The sequence below is a fragment of the Lasioglossum baleicum genome, chromosome 18 (genome assembly GCF_051020765.1).
Source record: "Lasioglossum baleicum chromosome 18, iyLasBale1, whole genome shotgun sequence".
In the NCBI taxonomy this organism is placed as follows: Eukaryota; Metazoa; Arthropoda; class Insecta; order Hymenoptera; family Halictidae; genus Lasioglossum; species Lasioglossum baleicum.
The window spans coordinates 5,435,200-5,455,725 of record NC_134946.1 but is presented as its reverse complement, the minus strand read 5'-3'; the positions used below and the strand labels follow the sequence as shown (position 1 = coordinate 5,455,725).

The 20,526-nt window shown below is 41.0% G+C and overlaps 1 long non-coding RNA gene across 1 annotated transcript in view; it reads left to right on the top strand.

The window, feature by feature from the left end:
* LOC143217890 (uncharacterized) overlaps positions 1-20,526 on the top strand; it is a 151,734-nt gene that overhangs the window by 59,621 nt on the left and 71,587 nt on the right. The window contains exon 3 of the long non-coding RNA XR_013010931.1: positions 2,075-2,124. This is a non-coding gene — a long non-coding RNA (uncharacterized LOC143217890). The remainder of the gene's footprint in view (positions 1-2,074; positions 2,125-20,526) is intronic.

The window sequence follows — 20,526 nt, the reverse complement described above, 5'->3', positions numbered from 1 at the left end:
AGGCATATTTTAAATTTTGATTATAGGCGCAGATAAAAAAGTTAAAAATTATAACAATTACTTTTTTCTTTGCAATTTCGAGCAATGCTAATTTTTAACGTTAATTATCTAGCATATTATTCCTTCTAACATCTCCAAAAAAAAAACTCACCGTTCGAACCAATTTGATGGAAGTTATTTATTTTCCAAGTGGTGGACGAATACTTTTGCGGCCGACTATACATTGCAAAATCGCCGGTGCACTTTAATCCTCGGCGGGAGCGACAAGTCGTTTCATAAATTCATTTCGCCTAGATTTTCTCTTACTTTAGGGGTGGTGGGGGGACGGGGGGGGGTGTATCGAGCATGAGTCGAGTATAATTGAGATATCGATTTCCGCGTAGTTCGTAAATTTTCGCGGTCGCGCTGACCGATGCATTATGCATAAACGGCGCGGGCTCACACGTGGCCCGGGAAACTTTCGAACACAGCGACGGCGGCCGTTGTTGGTTATTGGGGACGTGCGAGGCAGTAAATTAGGCGGAACACTTGTCTCGAATTATCGGTGATTGTAACACGCCTCCTACAATAAGGATCGGCGGTCGTTCTCGCGAGCCGCGGGATAAATATCGTTCGCACGGTTACACCCGTTTTAATTTCAACCAGTAATTCAGCCGGCGCGGCCAGGAAAGAAACGGATCGGAATCGGATCGAGTCGCCTGTGTACCGGGTACACGCGTATGTAAATAGATCGATACGCTTGTAGGAACACGATGTTAATCGGGAATCGCGTCGGCCGATTGACAATTTGTGGCCTGCGTAACGGAGGCTTTATCCCGTGTGCCGGATGTTGCGGCGATTCAACTCCACCCACGGGATTACGGGAAAAATCAGTACTGATCTACTTCGCGTTCCTGGAAGACCGCCTCGACCGTTCCCATTGGATCCTGACTGCGTTTCCTCCAAAGCCGTCGTAACCGTGTCAATCCCTTATTCTTTTCACAGCTACAATCATTACAACTTTTTTGTCATTTTATAACTTTCTATAGTCCAACAAAGGGATAGGAAACCGTATCAATTTGTTATAATAAATGAAATTTCTTGTATACACACGTCGCTTTACACTGGTCTTAACTAAAATGTCATTTTTCATCATTTTATTTAGACAAATGAGAATTTTCAAATTAGTCGTACAACCAGTTTCGTTGAATACTCAACATTGTGCACTGACTCCTTCGATTTTTATCACGGAAATAGTAATCGAGCCATACTCGGTTCAATCATTTGGGCACAGACTTGTATCATTCGTGTGCCATTTATGTTCAGCACATTATTTTAACTCGCCAGGAGTTAAAAATAGTCGGCTCTTCCAAAAAGATAACAAGTTTGGGAGGAAAGGAGACAGAACGTGTGTTTGCTTGGGAAGATCGTGGAAGCCAAAGAGGAGAAGGCATTACGAGCTGCTCTAGTGGTCACTCCGAAGCCCGCGTGGGCGTTCACCTATGATTGCTAGGAGTTTATGCTCCCACACTGTCGGTACTTCCAACTCGTCGATCATGCACGGCGCAGCTGTGCGGATCTGGAAACCATTCTGAGATCAATCTACGAAACTAGACGGCCAGAAGACAGCACGCTTTAGTAGTTACTCAATGTCCATTTGGTGGACATTGTGTGCATGTACCTTGTAGCACTTTGAAACGCGCTGCCACGGATCCAGAAAGATCTATTCTTTAAGATGGCACGGAAAATATTCGAGAAAGTTGGTCTGAGGGAATTGGTATCAATAAGCTATGGAAAGCAACCGACTCCGTGAATATTCTCATGCCTAATATAAAAGTTCGAAGTACCTCACGTTAAATAAAACTGGAGACTCGGGTGCTTCAAATTCTGTATCGCTGAAACGTTATCAGCGTATTGAGATCTCCCAGCAGAATGTTGGTACTCCGAGAACCTCTTGACTGGTTATCGGAAAGCGTAGAAAATCCTGAAAGATTATTGGACAGTGTAATCGCAGGATACATGTGGAAAGCGATCCACCGACTCGCATAATCTCCGCGACCGGCGCTCGTTCACGTTCGTTTTGCTTCTGTTACAGATCGAGAAAATCAGCGAGGCGAGTGACAAGTCGGAGGGCATGTAATCGAGGTAAGTTGGTCGCCGGTGAAAACCTCTCGATCCTTTTTGCCAGCTTTCGTCGTTTTTTGGCGGACCGTACTAATACGCCGTACAGGTGAAGATAGGCCATCACGCGAGGAACACAAGCCCCGAACAAAAAGGCGCTTGGACGAGCGACTATAATAGCGTAGATTATCATAGAAATTATAGTAAAATCTTCGAGGGCATTGCCTGGCCGAAGTCTGTGCAAGACCTGTCCACAGAGATGGACAAGCAATCTCGAACGCTGTGAACCTCGCGTAATGGAACGCAAAACTTTTCTCCCCACTCTACCCTTCCCCTTTCCTTCTGTAGTACATGCGTCACGGTGTCACGTGACTACTCCGGTACTGACAGGGAAAGGGTATTTCCCCTGATCTAGCGACCCAAGAGCTCTAAATGCATGATCGCCACATCTTTTTAGGAAAAATTTTTGACTCTCGCGACAATAATTAAAACAGATATTATTGGTCATCGTCTCTGAAAGTTGTCTTTCGAGGTGAAAAAATTAAAAATCCGTATGCACTTCTAATCCCGTGATTCGGGAGCGCGTAAGAAAAGTGCCCGGAGTTTTTCCATGGAGGAAAGCGGACAGTCAGCGTGGCGAAATGATATTTAATTTGGCAAAAAGGTGACAGAAGGTCGTACAAAGTGGTACATGCGTTGTCGATTAAGCGAGATTTGTAGGAAGTTAGTGGTAGTTAGGCTTCGTGTAAAGAAACGCGAACAAATTTATTGCACAAGCTAATATTAATCCTCTGGCCGCGAGCGACGTGGAAATCGAGTTCCGCTCGCAATAAGGACCTCGATTATCCGGCTTAATGGGGAGACGAATGGTGCGGATAGATCGAGACTCACCGGATAATCGAGACATGAGTGAATAAACTGCACGGTTTATGTGTGCTGTAGGTATTCTATATCACAGGAAATGCGTTCTCTTTTGGCTCGTTCTACGGCGAATCGATCACTTTCTGCTGAAACGGACTCCACCGTAGTGTAACATACGCGAAATTGGGAGGGGTTTCAGTCATTACTGTGATTTCTTTGTTTGAGAAATACATTGGTTAAAATAAAAATAAGAGCTCCACACACAGGGTGTACCAAAAATGTACTTCCTTGGAAAAGGTGATTCCCCAGATCGTTTGAAGCAACTTTTCCCTTTACGAAAATGATCCGGGAGGCTTTGTTCAGAAGTTATTAACGAAAAACGTTGGCTACTCAGAACGTGGCGTTCACATTGGCCGAGTCGGGGCCTGTCGCAGTCGCGCTTGGTCCGTATTTTTCGTTAATAACTCCAGAACGAAACCGCGGACAACATTGTTGTAAAGGAAAAAGTTAGTTCAAATGAGCTGATGCATCATCTCGTTCAAGTACTACATTTTTGGATCACCCTGTATATTGAAACGGGAAAGTGTATGTATACATAGTGCATTCCGTAATTCTCCATTCAGATGGCTGAATATTTCAAAGGAAAAGACAGCTGTCCAATGGAGTGCTCTGAAGTTGTTTGCCAGTTTCCACCGATTTCCCATCTGCACGTATCTTCGGATCCTGATTATGTTTTAATAGGCCAGGAATCCTTACCAGCGCCAATCTTTTATCTAATGGAAAAACAGGTGGAGGAATGCGGTCGTAAACTTTTCTCTGGAATCGACAGTTTCTTCGGCGCCTATGTGCTTTCTTTAAACTAGAAGTCGTAACTTTCGACAGCCGACGAAGTTCTTATTGGATCCCCGAGTCCTCTAATGGGTCTGTTTCGAGGCTACCGGTGTATCGCAACGAGCCAATCAAACGATGATTTTTTCAATAAATCTGTTAACGAGCACCGCCGTGCATTAATTAAATTCCACGAAGACTGTGGAACAGGGAATGACTGAAATGGACCGAGGACACTTTGCTTTTATTCGTTGAGGATTTTAGTGCCTGTACAACGCTAGATACAGGAAAGTGTGTAACACGAACAAAAGTTTAAATTTATGGCAACTACGGGTATATTAATAAATGCAAAATGTGTAAAACTTATTGCAAGCAATTATAACTGCTTATATAGTAACTGCTTACATAATATTACTTATTAGTGGTTCTCAATCTGTTCATAAGCGACAGAGCTTTCAAATTGAAGAAAAATTTTAAAAGCACATATTTTTGATAACGTTTTCAAAATAAATCATTTTTTAATTTATTATTAGTTGAAAAATAAAGTATTGTTGCACGTAAAGCACACTTTATCCTCTACGACACTATATATATTCCCCCAAGCTTTTGTCGCGGCCCGGTCACGTGACGCGTTTCATCTCTATCATATCATAATGTCACGTGACTGATCCGTTACTGGCAGGGAGAGGGTAACTTTTCCCCGCAATTCATGCGCCCTCCCCTCATCTAATGATTTTGGTACCGCCAGAAGTGCATGGCATTTGTGGCTGAAGCTTAAGGCTTAAGTAGTGGGGAAATTGACTGATTGATGGTGGGGATCGTGTGTCTCGACAAAGAAGATGTTGGTTTAAGAAATACAAACCTTCGAAACATCTACTTTCAATTACCATTTGATGAAAGCTTGATGAAGTCGAAGAAGAAGAATGCTGTAAATAAAAGAGATGAGAAAGATATTCGATGAAGCATTCTATCAATGACTTCACAGTGCTGACGACATATGTCTTCGAGCTGTCTCGTCTCGAAGTGAGCAATGCCTGTCATCATGGCTTGTCTTCAATAATTCAATATAGCATATCTTCGACGAGTAGCAACACGCCCGAGCAATCTTTCTGGCTTGTCTAGCTTGGGCACGGCTATGTCCTGGTGAAAAGATCATCGATCATCATTAGCTGCCGCTCCGGGACTCACTATTACCACCATCGCTGAAGCTTTAAATAATTTCAGCAGTCACTCTACTGACAAACCTAATTCACCCATAATCCACCACTTCTGTTTCACAATTCAAATAGCCCAGACATTGGTCAAATATTTGATTGAAAACGAAATTGGATAAATTGAAAATCGTAGTTGTTTTTATACTATCCTTATGATGAATGACTGTTATTTTTATTATGATCAAAATTTAAAAAATTCATCCAAGATCTATATTTCTTTGGACTTAAAAAAATGGTTTTTCCAATGATATTTCTATGCAAAGTCATTGTTATTCTCATGGCATTTGAACTTATGGCATTTTTAGCTTTGCTGGTTGAGCTTGAAATTGGAAGTTGTTCGAGCAAAAGCTTTTAAATAGCTTTTAAATAGCTAAAAATTTGAATAGACGCGTTATATAATATTTGCAAAATAATATATAATTCGTTCTTTTAGTGTAAACCTAATGTGAATCAAAGATAAAAGAACGCGGTGGAGCGTGACATTTAATAAAAATATTTAACCGCTCGGCTCCCATTGAAAAATTCCAAAAAATGATCTTCGTCGCGCACACACTCCAAGTTTTATGGTGCCTCTAGATCCCCATAGCTGCACACATCGTTCCAGGTAGATCTCCGACTTTTTCTCGGCGGATTCTCCGCGCACGGTGGACACATGATCCCCGAACGACACGCGTGTCGTGAGCGCGCACCGGCGCGTATTAATTACGCAATTAATTACCTTCTAATTACCAGCGTCCCCAGCGCGCAGCCTCTTCCATCTCGAAGGGGAGAACAGGCTCTCGCGGCTGGATTCTCGGGTTCCTTTCGAATGACTGCAGAGTCTGCTATATGCGTGTACCACTCGAATTCCGTGGCCGGTGGTTTTGCAAGCGTGACGTGACACGCGAGCTTCCTGTCTGCCAAGAAGAAGAACTTTAAATCTGCCTACCTGCCAGCTCGCATGCCCGCCTCGGTTCTTCGTCTTCCTGCGCGTGTTTCAGATGGTAGAAGGGACACGAACACGCCAGGTAAAATGCGTCCACGTGATCCACACCTGAATCATTTTCGATTCGAACATCGACGCGATTCTCTCTTCGCTTTGTTGCTGTTTAGTCGAAACAAATCTGTTGGAAGAAAATTCGTGTCTGATATATATATCACGCAGATTTTATCCTTCCACACGCTGGGACAGAAATATGTCACATCTTGATCAGAATCATAATAATAGGAAAAAATGTCAGAGAAAAAATGTTTTCAAGGTCATGTCCTTCGAAATGTCAAGCTCATCAATGTTCGTTTTTTTTAATGGGACGATAACTGTTATAGTCATGATCATGCAAGACCTAACGACCTGTAATATGTATCATGATTTCAACGTGACCTTGAGCACGACGAATGGAGTACCGTGGACGCGCGCGCGCGCGTCATTTCAAGTATCATTTTTTATGCTCAAGGTGAACATGAATGTCATTATAATATGTAAGTCGTTAATATTCTGATCTTGGTTTTCAGACGACGATGATAAAAATATACAACTACATTCAAGAAGACAGCTATGAAGAAAATGTTCAAGAAGATTTTTCCCCCTTTATTGATACACTTTTCGGAGTTATAATGTGCGATATATCCAACGTGGTAAAATTAGGCAGTACACCCAGCACATACATGGTGTCCATTTTCTTACTGTCGTATGATACACAATTCAAACAAATATAACAATGTATAATACATTATACTGAAAGTCACTTTCGAAGGTCGCATTGCATTCTTCAAATGGATAAGTTTATATCGTCCCACAAGAAAAGGAATGAATGTGCTGCAAATTAGCAAAGGTGTTTAATATTCTCGCACGAAGAACATTAAAGCATCATTTTCAATTATCCTTGGGGGATCACAATGTGCCCTATCCTGCGAATGAGCGAAGTTAACAAACATACGTTTCTATGGTTTCGGATGATTATACACCAGCAGATAACAATCTCTCCGCAGTTCTCTCCCGGTCGATTGAAATGTAGCCAGTCTCTTGGCTAACGATAATCGAGCCCGGGGTATCGGTACGCAGAAAAATCGGGGGATTAAACGGCCGGGCTTGATCGGGATGCTTCGTCACCGTTCAGCACGTCTCGCGTTTGCACTTTTGCGCACTTAGCGACTTAAGTGGCCTCGGCCGAGCTCGAATGCACAAGCGGGTACACAGAGAAAGAGTGAGAGAGAGAGAGATGAGTCGGGTAGGTACTTAATGGTCCCGCGTGGCCTGCGGTACCTGTCCGGTATACTGCGCCAATAACGGCAAGCATTACGACTATCGGCCGCCATTAAACCGGGAGCATCGCGCGATTTACTTAGTTATACCGTCCCTCGATTCCTTTCCTGAAAGCTGTGCGTGTGGCAAACCGGCACCTGCCAGCCGGAGAGCCACTCTTGTCCTTCTCCGATCCCCGTCGCGTGAACTCGCCCCGGCTCGGACCCGCCATTTTTACGGACTGGGAAAACGCACCGCGCCATGCCATGCCATTCCGCGCCGGTCCCCTGCCTTCGCGATTAAAGCGAAAGTAATATTTCTACGGCCGTGTAATCTTCGACTTCGATGGTCTATTTGCTCCACGAACGTGGATTAACGTTGATCGTCCCGGGGAGAACGCTCGCTGCTCGCCTCGCGGGCCTCCTCGACGATCCTCGATCCCGATAACAAGATAGTCTCGGACGCCATTTTAATTGTACTGCGAGACGGAAAGTTCGGTTTCGATCAGAGTCGGGCGAAAAGTAATCTGATTAACAATTATAATCGACGTGAAATCATGATTACGATTTCCAAGTAGCCCACTGATGGGTTATAATTAATAATAGTCGCGATTAGTTCACTTAATCGAAGCTGGTGTAATCGTTGGTCATGATCAACTGAGTAATCTTGAAATTCTTTGATCATGATTAACTGACAGATTTGCTGTTATCGTTTTTATAATATTATACATAATGCTATTAGTATGTTGTATTATTCTATTTTAGCCTTTTCTTTAATATGAATAGATCGACAGAAAAATTCACTGTAATGTGCTACACATTTGATGATAAAAAAATGTTCGATGCTGCTAACAGAGTAGTCTAAACTGATCGGAGTCCGTGGTGTACACCCTGTATATCGACTCGTTTAGTTAACCGTCGATTGCAATTTTAAAAATAGAGGACTACGGTGACGCGCGAACGCGACCCGTAGAACGGATCTTCGAAGGCGCAATTAGGCTCGTAGCCTAACGACGAGACCACGCTGACGCGGCAGCAGGACTCTTTGATTCAGGGTGAGCAGGTGTAACGACGCTTGTAAACTCAATTAGGGATGTCACGGAGGAAGAAAATGTGTAGCGGTGTAAGATGATTTCTCTGAGAAACTGGAATTGATAATGTGAATTATAATGGTCGCTAAGACTGAGGTGGTTTAACGAGACTGTCGTCGAGAAATGAATTTTTTCGAGATTTTTGCTCTAGCTCGAGAATCCGATTCCAGTTCCCAAGAAAAATCCGACCACCGCTAGACACTTCGCGTATGACGTCCGTAATTGAGTTTACAAGCGTCGTTACACTTGTTCACCCTGAATCAAAGAGCCCTGGCTCTGTCGCATCAGCGGTCTGGTCGTTGTGCTACGAACATAATTGCGCCGCGCCGTCGAAGACTCGTTCTCCGTGGACGGGGTCGCGTCGGCGCAATGCTCTATGTGAAATTGCAATCGGCGGTTAATTAAATGGGCCGATATATTAGCGGCAGCAAGCACCGTACAGACACGAAAACCTGGAAACGGTCGTGCGGATATCTTAACGGCGTCCGAAACGTCGCGGATTTATTTAAGTGGCGATTTAGACGATTCCGCTGGAATAAATCGAGGGCGCGTTTCGTTTAATTGAGCCCGATAGTCTTAATGCCCGACGCAACCGGTATGGAACCGTGACGTGTCGGTGGTGCGGACCGTGTTCCGTCGCTTACGAGATTTATGGCAACCGTTACCGGCCGATGATGCTCCATGAAAAAATATTCGAGTTGCCCGGGATGAGTGATAATGATAATAGTCGACGTAGTATGTCACTGCGAACTGGTTCCTACCCGCGAGTAGGCTCGAGGAGTCGAGCTGGTTTCGTGCGAATTGCTCCGGTTCTTTATTGATTGAATTTCTAACGATTGCCTCGATTTTGTAGGCTAGTTTCCTTTTTTAATGGAATTTCGAAATGTTTTTGGAGTGGACCCAATCAGTTCTTTCTTCTGTTGATTGAATTTTGAAATGTATATTTTTGGAAAAGAGTGAGCGGAGTCGAGCAAGTTTCAAGCTGATTTATAACTTCCAGCTTTCCACAATTTTTCAACTGGCAATTCGAAAGCGTACATTATTTCATCCAATTCAAGTTGATTTAGCCAATATAAAATTGTGAAAATTGTTAATTCAATTCTGTCAATGTAAATGATTGTTTTGTCAAGAGAAACCAGAATTGTTTTAATACATCACTGAAGTATTTTAATTAATTTGCATATATAATCCTCGGTCAATTTCAAAGGAAATTTTTCATCAATATGAAAATTATGATGGAAAGCAGGAAGGTCTGTTGCGGGCTGGATGTTGTCAAGCGCGTTATACATACATATATTCCGCTCGAAATTAACGCATGATAAGAGAGTGGGTTTCGTAAAAATATCGGCCGCGGCGGATACTGGTTCCGAACGAAACCGCCGACGATTGATATATCGCTGAAAGGCAACGTCATCATTAGCATTTGACTCGGTAATATGTATTTCTTACGACCGCTATTACTACCTTGCTGCTCGCAATCAATTACGCGACTGACACATTGCGTAGGGATGGATCGAATCATGGCAATTACTGGTAGCCGGATAATCTGAAAATCGAACGGTTGTAATGGGTCGATCGATAAAAATGGTTCACGAGCCGTTAACCGAGGGGCGAGGCTCCAGTTATCGATTAATCGACGTACTTCTAATCGATCTCGGTACATCGCGGCGAGTAACAGATTTCCAATTTGCAATAGTCTTTCGTTCGGCTCCTAACTAATACAATAGTTAACCGGCGAGTTGTGCAAGAGACTAATTTAAATTTTCTTCGGCGCTACCGTTGAAACACAATTCGTTATTATGGTCCGCTTTGATTGGCGGAGTCGTTGAAGAAATAGTTTTATGGGTTTCGGTAAGAAGTTTAAACTGTTTTGGAACTTAATTTTATTGCCGATAAATGGTAAACGAGATTTCGGAGATAATAGCCCGGCACGTGTTACCATTTTATATTACCTCGTCGACTTCTGATTTTATTATTCCACTGAATTGCACAATAGTAATTTCCGTGATGAAATTTCACCACATTATACTTTATGCTATTTCTACGTCATTAAATAAGCCACTAAAATGTAATATTCTATGTATCTATATCCTTTTCATGTCACTTGGTTTTCCTGAATTATTCTTGCAAAATTCAAGAATCGTTTTACGAATCGTTTTATAAATAATCCGTTAAGATGTCAAATTGTTAGGAATGTGTGATATCCGCAGTGTATTGACAACGAATTACAATATTACCGAGAGTGGCATGGTGGGTCCTGTTCCGCACAATTACGGAGATAACTGAAATTAAAATATTCACATGTAAGGGACTATAATGTCCATTATACCGTACCGGGAACCGCTCTAGGCGGTGGTGGTTGCGTGCTAGGACTGGTAAGATGTTGGATGCAGATTCTAAAACGGAGGAGTAACTCTCTTTTTATCTTTCTTCGTCTCTCTCCCTCTCTTTCTTTCTCTGCCGGGTGACTCAAGCGTGTTGCAGTCGCAGTTGCAGGGCGTATGCAGCAACGAAGGTTACGGGTCGCCGGAATCACTTCGAAATCGAGCGGTATCGCGTGTTTGCCATTTCGCTCTCCGCTGACTGGCAATTATCATACATTGCAGAAAGATTTTCAGTAGTCGTGATTATAATTACGCCCGCATACCAGCCATAAGCGATCCGCGTGCGCACATTAACACCGAGGAGGCACCGCAAGGGGCGCGGTACGCCATTACCCCCGGTGATTTAGAGGATCTAGCGGTCATGAAACACGAGGATGTCGGCGTTCCGTGTCGAGTCACGGTCAGTCGCGTTCCAAACAATTTTTCAGGAAATTTTCATAATATAATCGTAATTTTTCAACTTTGAATATGCATTACGCTTAAACAATAATATTTATGTCGTTCTTATAGTGATTAAATTTAATAGGGGTAATATTTTATTATTATACAGTTTAATGTTACATAAAATATATCATAATGAATAAATAAATATATAATATATAAATACACATATATATAACTAAAGAATTTTATTTAGATTTTTAAATATGTATACTTTCTTCATACTGTTAATGAATTTTAATAGAATATAGTCAATTTGTATAATAATTAAATTTAATAGAGGCAAATATATTATTACACACAGGTAAATTTCATATTAGTATAATGAATATAATATAATATATAATAAATAAATATTGGGTTGGGGACAAAGTTTCTTCGCATTTTAATGCAGAAATGAATCAAATTTTTTCCATAGTTTAAATGAAGTTTATTAAATCAAGTATGTGCCGATTTGATCGACCACCTTTTGCCATTTTTTAGGTAAAACCATAATCCCGTCACTGTAGAACTTCTGTGATTTCTGGGCGAAAAACTGCGAGACGTGATTTTTACAGGCCTCTTTTGAAGTCAACTTCACACCATTGAGAGAGTTCTGTAGAGACCGAAGCAAATGGTAGTCTGATGGTGCAATATCAGGACTGTGTATACGGTGGATGCATCAAAACTTCCCAGCTAAGCTTTCTTAGTTCTTGCCGGGCCGCCAAAGATGTCGGTCCATTCAATTTTTTCAATGTTAACTCATGAAACACCCTAACAACGAACTGTTTTTTGTATCCAGCCTTCTTTAAATGGTTAGAACCGGAGAGAGAGGGTAACTTTTCCCCTCAATTCGTGCTCCCTCACCTGGCAACTCTGACTAAAGGGCAGTCCAGTACTTCACGAATTATTTTTCTGCGCAATGTCCGCCATTCGTTTCGTTTCATGATCTGAGAAGGAAGCTCAAGTTATCTGGTACTAACCACGATAACGACTTGCGATCGACCGGTTTGCGAAGGAGAGCGGATCATAATCGAATGAACAGAAATCGTCGCGGAATCGAATCGCTCACTTTTTCTATTCCGCTTTATAATTAAACCCCGTCGAAGTTGATCACGGTGCTCTTCGACGATTTCACGCTACAGTAAATAACGATTCGAACTCGCCACCGTTGAATCTTAATGATATCACGTTGCGTTAATAAACTTCTCGTGCACCCAGACAGAGCTTTCAATGTAAAATAAATAATGTAGAACGTTCAGGGCCAGGCAATTACTCGGATAAACGGATATTAGACGATTTCGCAATCGCTCCGCTACAAATTGACGAATGCCCTCGTACACCGCATACTCATTCACTCGCGTGTACAGCTCAGGAGCCAATCAGCGTACGCCATTGAAAACTGAGGCAATTAAGCCTTTTAATGCAACCAAAGTCGTTGTAATAATATAACCAGTGCACATAAAGGCTTAAAATGATACTGGCAGTATAAAAGTTAACTTGCAAAAATGTAAAATTGTTATGGCTCAAATAAATTGATATCGGAAAATTGAGCTTACACTGATTGGCTTCTGAGTCTTTCATGTACTTAAACGTAACTCTCTCATTCTACTCTCTAAATTTACCCTCCGACGACGGAGACCGAGTCTGCTTTGATCCACGACAATCGACATTTAATTGCTCAGTCTCTGGCAAATTAATTGAATGAATGATGGAAAAAATACTGAAAGTTGTTGTTTTTTTTTCTCTCTCATTCCTGATGCAGCTTGGTTCATTTAATCCCTTCCCTTACAATATCGTGTCCGACTCGTGATGAAGATTCTGAACAGCGTCTAATAAATATATGTATGCCACTAATTCCCTTTAAACCGAAATAAACTTCTACTTTGGTTTTGTTAATGTACAACTATTGGAGAATACACAAGCATACAATAGATATAAGTTTTCTCCTTTTTTAGGAAATTATACGAACTACAAAAAGGTTCTAGTCACTGAAACCGTAAAATAAATCGTAGGGCAAGGGGTTGATTAATTTGTCAGAACCGATGATCGGAAATATTGGAGCATACGACGTGGTTTTTATGCAGTGTTTTTCCTTACTGTAATAATTATTACTTAAGAATAATAACAAAAACAAAAAAAGAAAGAAAATAATATTGAGCTGAGAGAAGTATGATCGGCGCGCGGTCGCCGTGGAAACTCGCATGAATATGTCGTTAGCGGTCCGAGGCCGGGACGAGGAAGAAAGGCAACGGTTGCATTTAGACACATTACGAAACGTGTCGTAGAAAAGAGGACCATAAAGTAAGCACAGTGGAAACGTTCCCCTATTCACGGTCCGGCAATCTTTCTTTCGCGGTTGTCGTGTGGGTTTGCTTGGCAAAGGTCAGCCCGGGTAAACCAGTCGGTGGCAATTTACTTCTTGTGTATGTTTTACGCGGCTCCGATAAAGCCGCGGCGCTTATCAGCCAAAGTGCTTCCCGTGGAATTCACGCGTGCCGCCGGCGCCAGAGACTCGCGGCATCCAGACGCCGAGCATCGGCTCTCTTTTATAAGCTTAATGCTGCTATGATAATGAAACGCGTAATTTCTGCGCGGTGAGCATGCCGAAACGGATTCCTGTCGCGGACTTTTCCCCATGCGAGAGCCCACGTACGCGAGTACTTATAGTACGGAACATTGAAATTCTAAACGCCAGATGCGACTCGTAGCACAATGGGAGTAGGCACGTTGTCACTGCGCGGGCGCCCATTGGTTAATCAATTCTAAGGTGGGGGAGCTGGGAGAACGGCCACAGTAGCCACTGATAGGGATTGATACTAATACCACAATTATTAGTTTTTTTATCTTTCCTGTTTTATCTTTCTCGTTAGGTTAAAAGAAGTCTCGGTAACATCTGAGGGGAGGACTTCAATGATTTAAGTGTGTCAATTTTCAATTCATTCGCGTCATCAAAGGGAGAAGTTGGGTATCAAAGGGTAGCAATTTCTGCCAAGTTCCAACTTCTGTGATCCAGACAGTTTTGATTTTGCATAAAGATCCGCAGTCTAGCAACACGTTCCCATGGCCAACACATCCCCCAACAGCTCCACATAATTTTGACTTTGCATAAAGACCCGCAGTCTAGCAATACATTGCGAAGGTCAACGCATCCGCCAATAACTCCACCACAATCTCGATTTTGCATGAAGATCTGCAATCGGCTAACATGTTCTGAAGGTGAACGCATCTCCTAGCAGCTTCAGCCAATTTCCTAAACATTCCTCAACATCAGCATCTAAAGCTTAGCGCACTAAGACAACCAACATGCCAGCAGAGTCTCGGAGGAGTCTAGCCTCTCTGCCCAAACAAAAATAAAAGAGAAAAGAGAGCATAGGTATTGGTAGAAGTCCTCGGCGTGACGCTCAAGAACGATAAAATCGGTGTTTTACGTCCCGCGATCTGCATGCTTGTTTAAAATCGAAATCCCCTTTAATGCTAGCGGCTACCGGGCGCTAGCAGGAATTCCCATCGGCGAAGTGGTTCGATAGATAAGTCCCTTTATCGAGAAATAAACGAAAGTGCTCGGTAGCCGCCGCCGCCGCCGCCGCCATTGTCCCGGTTGCTGCGTACGCCCGATAAAAAGGTAGAACCGGTAAAAACCGATCGAAAGAAATCGGCCGCTTATCTGCCACGTCGATCGTCGTTATCCGCGGGAAAGGAAGCTGCGAGATCAGAAACGTACGAGGCGGAGCATCGGCTATCATGAGCTAACCGCACGAGGAGAGAACTATGGCCGCGCACCATTCCGGAAGAGGAAAAAACCGTGTATACTGTAGCCAGGTCTCTCGTATTATGTGTGCACGTGCGCGATCCTAGTGTAGTTAGGATTGTGCACGTGGTGCATGGGTACTTACGTGTGGGTTCGCGCGTACGGAAGCGCGGCCGCGCTAAATGAGGGCGAAGCTAATTAGATGGCCCCGCGGTCGATCCCTTTTCCGCCGCACAATGCGATATAATAATTCGTTCCTCTTTAATTGGCACGAACCCATCGCTACCGACCGCTCCAAATCGTAAAGAAAACACGCCGCGAACCAACTCGCGAATTTACATGCAACCGACGCCATTTTATTGTTCCGCGGCTGCATTTTGTTCGAAGGCGATCACGAAAATGTTATTTGAACTACACAGGACCCTGTGACCAACGGAGGACCGGTAATTTCGGGCTTTGCGCTGACACTGCCTGGGGAGTTTACCCAATTAACCCTCATTAAGTCAAGTACCGAAAACTTTTGTACAATTTATTTTTTAAAAATGGTCCACTGTCTGATAATGTAGATAGTATTTTCAGGATCATTATCTCTTGTCACAAATAATAACGCTAATCTACATTTAATTTCTACACACTGTTCTCTTTACATTTTTTTTTCTTTTTTTTAAATATTTAAGTAGTCAAACTTGAAAAAATGATATTTGAATTGGAAGAATTTTCATACAGGGAATAGACGAGTATTTATTATGTAGAACAATCTTGTAAACTCGCCCAAATGCAACGATATATTTTCTTACAGCAATTCGGTTTTTTTTTTTAAATTGTAGTTTTATGTTGCTGCAACTGCTGGGTTATTAGCGACATAGTAGAATAAGTCAGGATGTTAACATTTAAACATTTTCCAGTAATTTTCAAAGAAGACGAACTCTTCCAGACATTTTGCAAGTTATTTATTAAAACTATATAGGAGGGTTGTTTAAGGGTTAATTCTCACTGAATGGTCGATCTCTGAGATGGGTGGAGCAATTTCGCTAGATTCACTTAGTTATACCTGATTGGACAACTTTTAGGCTCGCCCTTCTCAGGGGCGGAGAGTACGTAATACCAGGGAAGGGTAGTTGCCAAGGGCTGCAGACACCGGTGCTCCCCTAAGTCGTGGGATCCACGAATCATAATACCGCTGTCCCGTTCTCACGCATAAAATTTTCAAGATCGCTGCTTTCCTTGTAGACCCGTGGAATTATTCATGAAATAATATTTTCAATCCATACATCTTTGCCGTAAGCCGTCGGGTAACACTCGGTTAGCCTCGCGTGTGTTTCACTCTCGTTTATTACATTAATCGTTTACCATAATTGCGTTGGCCACATGCGAGCAACATTTCACCAAGCTTAGAAATAAATTTTTGTTTTGCAATTTACCCGATATTCGAATAGTATAATTTTTAAGCTGCGAATTTTCTTACACGTCTTCCAAAGCATCGTCTGAATAGAGAAATTGTTCTGAAAAATACCTAATTGTTTATTAAAATTATTTCTGAATTATTCCTGAAAGTCTTTATCGAAGGGGAGTAATATTTCAGTGTAAATATTTTCATTAATTCATATGGCACAAATATACAATAAAAATCAACAGTCTATTGATAATGAAGATATGAAAATAATGTTCTCAATTCGTTTTATACTTGGTTACCTATTTTACCACGCTTATATTAACTTTATTTTATTTTAATCTTCCCATAGTCCAATCTTGCTGAAATTTTATATGTATACACATTTGCTTCCGATGACGATAAAAGTAGGAAATAAAATATATAAGAAAAACTTTGTAGAAACCACGCTTATAATTTATAATTTTTTCCTGGTTCTCCATAAAATACCGAATCCAGTTAAATGATTAATAATATTTTTCCCCAAAATTTTAAGCAATTAGTTCAAAATTTCTTCTGTTATAAAGTTAGTGTCGGAATGGATAGAAAAAAAATTTAATATACATTTAAATAAAATCATAACATTAGTGACTATAAAAATAAAAGCGTGGAACGCTAAACTATATTGACGTAATCTTCGTGTGGGCGCTCCAGGCTTTTATTTTTATAGTCACTGATGTCATGATTTGATTGAAATTTATATTAAATTTTTCTATCTATACCGACACTAATTCTATAACAGACGAAATTTTGAACTAATTGCTTAAAATTTCGGGGAAAAATATTATTAATCATTTAACTGGATTCGTTATTTTACGGAGAACAAGGAAAAAAATTATTTACTCCTTTTTAGTGCATTTTAATATAAGCGTGGTTTCCAACAGGTTTTTTTTATATATTTTTTTCATTGGCAGTGAAAGGGTTAAGATTATAAGATCCAGACACTTTTGTGTGTCGGATGAAGCCGTGTGGGTGCGTTCAAGCAAACAGAGAAACAAATAGCAGGCCAGGTGTATAAGCAGAAGCACGTCCGTTTGATTGCAGCCCATAGCAGTAGGTAGCATTTCATAATAATTATCTCGAGGGGTCCGAGAGAGGCTTCGAGGCTTGCGCAGCGGCCACGCCGATCCGCTGAGATCGTTTCTCCTCTATAAGGTCGCCTTATTAAGGAAGCTATCATTAAGCCTCCCTATCTCACCTATTACCGTTTACTGGCCCTTGCCATTCGCTCTGCCTGTTCCGTACCCGTGATCAGACATTCCTTGCTTACTAGATTCGATCGTTCCTTTTAAATTCGTCTGGAAATATTGCACCGAAAATAACATTATAAAAAGTGAATTTCTTGAGTTGCCGTTTTTTCTACATATTACCCCAAGATTCTTACAATTTCTTCAGGTGTATAAAAATTTGTAAAATTTTGAAATTGTACACAATTAATGAAATTGTAAATACGCTTTCGTAAGAAATGATTTAATAAACATCTTTAGATCAGAGCACACATTATAATAAGATCCGCGCAAAGTCTAAATAGCTTTGATAGCTCGGTACGTTTAGTGTTAATATCCTATGTTCAATTTTAATTTGGATGTATAATTTTACTTTCAAATTAAGTTTGTTCCAACGTCAACCAACGAGACTGTCGTGTATTCCTTTTATAGTACGTCTAGAAAAATTAACTTTTATGTGATTTTTGATCATAATGTGGTGATTAATTAACATACTAGTCGTTGATGGTAAAAAAGAACTACCAAATCAAGATAACAATCTTGTAAATGAAAAATGTGAATAACCGTAATATCTTATTTTCACCGTAATACAGTCAAGAAAATCGAAATTTCTAGATAGAATACATTGGGTACAAAATTGCGTTTGTTTAATGTCATTGCTAAAAATCGAACATTTCATATGCAACAACCGAATATAAGTTGAAAAAGAACCGCTTCATAGTCTTTCAGAAAAAATATCAATTTTTTGTTTTAACTTAAACGGTCAAACTCTCTTCGATGTTTTTTATACGTGCATTTCGTTATTCGTTATACTTTCTCATATCATGCTTGGTTTTCGTGAATTGTTCTCCTAATTGTAAGTTTAACAGTCTTAAAAAGATGCCGCAATTTATTTTTATTTTTACGACAGAATTGGACTTGCGTGATCAACGGAATAATTAAAAAATAATCAATACGGACAATCGTTTGCGTGGATGTTGTCGGTGCCGAGTAAGGAGCCGATAGATTAGGGGTCGCGAAGCCCCCTCAGCATCACAATGCTCGCGTCCTCCCCAACTCTCACTCCTTTGGCATTATTCATGCATCGGACCGGACTTTCCGAGCTGCAATATGGTACAATGAGAAATGAGAAAAGACATTCCCTAGCTCCTGGCTCGGAACGAAACGATTTTCTTTCTCACAGCATTTCTTTCCGCTGTTCCCCAGTCGCGTCCGATCTAAAATTCTCCCGTCCACTAGCCGGAATTATGCGTCTCCGTTAGGATTATGTTAAATCGTCTGCATAAAACGAAGATTTTATTCAAATTGTTCGCATAACAGAACAGGTCACTAACGTTAGCCGAGAGATTTAAACTTATTCATCAATTTTCATTAATTCTTTTGTGATCCACAGGTGAAATTCACCCTCTTCGGATAGTCCGTTCCGTTTCTAGATCATGTTAAAGTTAACGTACAAAAGCGAATAGCATTTTCGAGCATAAATCATATTTTTTGTAAATACTAGTTCTCTGTTTACTCGACCTACTAGCTGAAAAAGTAAAATTTTACGTGAAAAAATATATTAGGTGTACAAATAAGTTCGATGCCTTTTGAGCATACTTTTGATCTTTATTTATAATAAAAGGAATGCACGTTACATTTCGAAGCTCCCAAGCTTCTTCAAACGAACAGAAATTGCTTGATGTGTTACACCAAGTTCCCCAGCAAGTTTCTGTTGCGTTTGACAAGGATTTTCATTCAACAATTGCTCGAATTCCTCGTCCTGCACTTTTTTTGGCATTCCACTGCGTTCTCCAGCACCGAACTTATTTGTACACCTAATACATAAATTATGTTTTGAAAACTGATGGTCGCGGTCCGTTCCGTTGTTCCAGTGCTGGCAGAGAGGGGGTAACTTTTTCCTTTTATCCGGCGACCCTGCCGAGAGAATCTATCAAATTTTAAACATTCTCGGAAGTGTAGATTAAGCTACGGCATGCCATATCGAGAAATAAAAATGTTCCCGTTCCAAGGAAGAGAATATGATCCTCGGAAGGCTTAAAGAGGTGCATTTAAGCTTTTATTGCATAGTTATACTGCCGCGTAATTCTGTTCCGAACCACAGGATCGTACAAAGTCTTCATTTCCGTGATAATGCCGGCATTAATTCCCGAAGTGGCATGCGGAGAGTACAGTGCCGCTCATAAACGGACAGATTACCATCTTTACATCATTCAAGGGAACTTCAATTAGCTGGTAATAAAACTTTAATACTCGACAATCGTCGTCGCGAATTATCCTCGGTGTGCAACATTGATCTATGACATTAGCGACGAGTAATTTACCGGGTCTCTTTCGACGAATAGTATTGGTTATTTAACCCTCGCGCACCGGAAACGTGTTGTTTCAACACGAAGCTTAATTACAATGGCCGGGAAATGATACTAATCACGTCTACTATAAGTCGTCCACGACATGGCGTTTACGTTGATGACGACATGAGTACGCTATGAGAGAGATGCTACAAAATATTTATAAAACACATACAATCTTGAGACATTTATTCAAATGTATTCATATTAACACCTTACCATTTTCTTTACAGTTGCAGTGATTAAAACGTCTTTATGTAGAAAAATGTCGTAGAACATTTATTTTGATGCTTAAACATTAATTACTAGACTGCGGATCTTTATGCAAACTAAAAAACGTTTGCATTGATTGCAAGACACAGCAGCCAACTAAAAATTTCATTCTTCTTTTGATTATCTTGTTAAGGTGAAACTAATACATGGGTAGCCTTAAATCTTTTTAATACCTCCACTCTCTAAGTTGTACGTACCCATTTTTCTCATAAATGCATGAAATCCGCAGTCTATCCACTACAAACGAATCAAATTTTATTTCATCTAAAATGAAACGCGTAACATTCGTATTTGTTAGACTTTGTTAAAAACCTTCATCTCGAGTCTGGCCCGTCCAAAATACGGCAAGGGGTTAATAACTTTATTAGGAATAATTAG